Consider the following 3,875-nt stretch of genomic DNA (forward strand, 5'->3'; position numbering starts at 1 on the left):
GTGAGTGTGTTTGTGTGTGTATCAAGAACTTACACTTGTGTACAATAGGGCAATAAAATTTTGCGCTCTAAAGACACAGAAAAGGACAGAGTAGTGGAGGGTTGCACTACCACATTATGCAAATGCGTGCAGCAGACCCAAGCTTATGAAGAAACTCTGCGAACAGTTAGCATATCACGATGATGCTTAACCATTGCAAAGTGGAATGGTCTAACACACAAGTAATGGCTTTAATCAACCTCATCCCAGATATCAGTCAAGAATGCCGTTAAGCAAGCAGAAATAACTCCAGTATTTTAATTAAATATTTCCGTGTACAACGGCAAGGGCACCTACTGGTTAATGTCTGGTATTTTCGTAGAATAAACACATTTTCTTCCCCTTTTCATTTGCCATGTCCATAGTCATTTCATTATTACTTTCTCCACACTCTGAATTCAACTGCAATAGTTTCTCGGTAGCTGATGAAGGCCAGCTTTCTACCACAGGTATTCTAGTTTCTTCTCAAGGTGGCTGCCATGCTCCTTCACTAGGCTTGTCGGGACCCTGAGAGCATGGAGTTTTCGCGGACTCCGAGAACGCCACACACCAAGAGTTGATATTTATTGACCTAGGACGATGCTCATATGTTTTAGGTCGTTCCTATCGGCCTATGTCCTGTTCGGCACGTGTTGATTGTGGGGGGTCAAGGTGAAAATGCCCTTCATAGATCCAGGTACCTAGGCATCAGTGGCTGAAGAGGAGCGGTGTAAGGCCCCTCCTTCGCCAGCATCTGTTACTGAGTCGTCTGAGGACTGGACGCGTGTTTGCCCCACGGATTTCTTCTGATGGATAAGCTACTCCAGGCTTCCTCCGATGACTGTAATCCAGATGACTGCACGACACTTGCTGGTAATGTTTTGTATACCACTCTTGGCGAACTGGGAAGGTATTTCCTTTCTGAATACTCGGATGGGAAGTAATTTTAAAAATACCACTTTATATTTTTAAGCGTACAGAAGGAGCTGGTCTCCTTAACAAAATATAATTTAGTTTTAATGGCAGCTAAAGTAACATTTTGCTGTCTTACGAGCTTTTATGATTTTGATTACTTTTATAACATGAATTTCATACGAGTTAATAGTTCTTATGAATAGAAAGTTGGTCTTACTAACATATTTTTCGGTGTCGATGACCTATGTTGTTGTAACGACAGATAATTTAATATTAAATAATCAGTCAATCAATTTGTTAATGATACAGCTAATGAGGCCATCTGCTAGTGTTAAAATTCGAGCCCGGCCGGTGCCATCAGCTCAAACTGTTTCATTCTTCATGGATGGCGTTTTTGGTCTGACATTCTCGGTGGAACATTCCCGTGGACCAACAGAAGGAATTAGCAGGACTGGAAAACGAGGACTGGAACTATTTTACTGGAGCTCCAGAAACACACTTGGTTGTATGTGTCACTGCACAGTTGTGTAGTAACACAAGTGATGATTATCAATATTAGTTATTTTCCTTCAAAGAATATACTGTTTGTAAACACCTGAAGTCGAACCAAAACAATAGAATCATGGAATCCTGGACAGCTGTGATGTAAACTCTCATGTCCCTCTACAAGCAGGACAAATTGCTTCCCCATATATATATATATATATATATATATATATATATATATATATATATATATATATATATATATATATGTATATGTATATATATATATATATATATATATAATATATATATATATGAATATATATAATATAAATATATATTATAATATATATATATGGATATATATATATATATATATATATATATATATATATATATATATATATATATATATTATTATTACATAAATGTGGTATATACAGACCATTTTACATCCATAGTTCTAGTCTTTATGAAGTTAAACAGGCTTTGTTACGAATATAAACAGATATTCCCAAAATATAAAATCAGAATGAGAGAGACGCTGACTGTTATGTTTATTTTTTTTAAATGGAGGCGATGTTCCGAGTGAAGCATGAGGTTACATATAAATTCCGAAATACAAGAATGATTACGTTCGATAAATAAAAACAAATAAAACGGGACCACGAACTAAAGCCTGGCAGGTACACCTGACAAAAGGTCCGGGAAGCAACATTCGTACGGCAGTGTAACAGGTCAAGCATAATGATCAGTCCACGTTTTCCCGAGTTCGTCAAAGTTCATTGCTCACCGGTAGGAAAGCAAGAGACAATCTTCTCCTCTGATTTATGATAGAGCATGTTCGCATTCGTAGCTATTAAATACCCTCTGCTACAACTCACGGTTATGGTGAGATGCATACGCGTCTGATTCAATCTCTCGACACCCTGACAGGAAAAGTTATTGTGAGGAGAAATAACAGCCTGAAATACTGCCAGGGAGATTGCAAATTACTTGACGCCATTCAGATCCGGGAGGAAGCTGGTTTTGGAAATGAATCTTGAATCCTATTCCGTTTTATTGTTGTATTAGATCTTAAATTTTTCTGTTTGAAAGCGTTATTTTACGTAGACTCTTGTACCATGTAGATGATAGAAAATAGAAACTGATCTAATTATAGAATAGGATTGAGGATAAAAATACTAATGCAAATTTAGAACTATTTGTGCCTTTATAAAAGACGTATAAGGATTTATGAAAGGAGAACCGCGACCACCAGAGAATAGAAATATAATATAGATTTTAGGTCAAAGGCCAAGCACTGGGGACCTATGAGGTTATTTAGAGATGAAGCGGATATTGAGAGTAGAAAGGTTTGAAAGATGTAACAGGAGGAAAATCTCCCAGTTGCAATACGAAACAATTGTTTGAAGATGGTGGAAAGCCAGTTGGAAGAAAGAGAATATAAATGAAGGAGGTACAGTAAAAGGAACGCAAGGGGTTGCAGCTAGGGGCCGAAGGGATGCTCCAAAGAACCTTTAGTAATGCCTGCAGTGCACCGTATGGGATGCACTGACGGCACTATCCCCCTCAGGGAGGCGACCACCAGAGAAACCTTTCTTCATGGCATAAACAGATCCATGGGTCAAAAGAAAGTATATCTTAGTTTAACCAGACCACTGAGCTGACTAACAGCTCTCCTAGGGCTGGCCCGAAGGATTAGATTTATTTTAACGTGGCTAAGAACCAATTGGTTAGGCTACCTAGCAACGGGACCTACAGCTTATTGTGGAATCCGAACCACATTATAGCTAGAAATGAATTTCTATCACCGGAAATAAATCCCTCTTATTCTTCATTGGCCGGTCGGAGATTCGAACTTGCGGTCGGCAGAGTGCTAGCTGAGAACGGAACCCACCCACCCAACCAGGAACTGATCCATGGGACAGGTCACCTTCATTAACCCTGAGGTCATATCACTCTTATTTGGTAAACAACTGACCACTCCAAGGTTGATGAATCATATGGATCAGTGCTGCCAGATTTCAGGCTCTGACGAAGCGCCGGGGGGGAAAAGATGAAAAACGCACGATATCGATTCTGCTGACAGGTGTATCGCTAAATGGGGGGCACTGAACAAGAAAGCAGGTGTCTGTTTGATTGATTACCTTACCTCCCATACGGGTACAGCGGAATTAGAGAGGGTTTCGTGAGGAATAATTTGAGCGCAAAAACTGACGTCGTGGACGCGGCACTTGCAGTCACGTGTGTTTAACCAAGACTTTCGTTTCCTTTTCGAAGGAAAAAAGGAAAACGTTAAACTGGTTATATATTCAGCTTTGCTCAGCGTCATATCTGATCATTAATTCACGCCACTAAGGAGAGAGAAATTGTCTACAGTGTGGCATCCAGATAAACTCTATCAAATAAAGCAAAAATCATTGAAAGAATGTTTCATGTAATCCATGTACATT

This window comes from Macrobrachium rosenbergii, chromosome 12 (genome assembly GCF_040412425.1).
Source record: "Macrobrachium rosenbergii isolate ZJJX-2024 chromosome 12, ASM4041242v1, whole genome shotgun sequence".
Classification (NCBI taxonomy): domain Eukaryota; kingdom Metazoa; phylum Arthropoda; class Malacostraca; order Decapoda; family Palaemonidae; genus Macrobrachium; species Macrobrachium rosenbergii.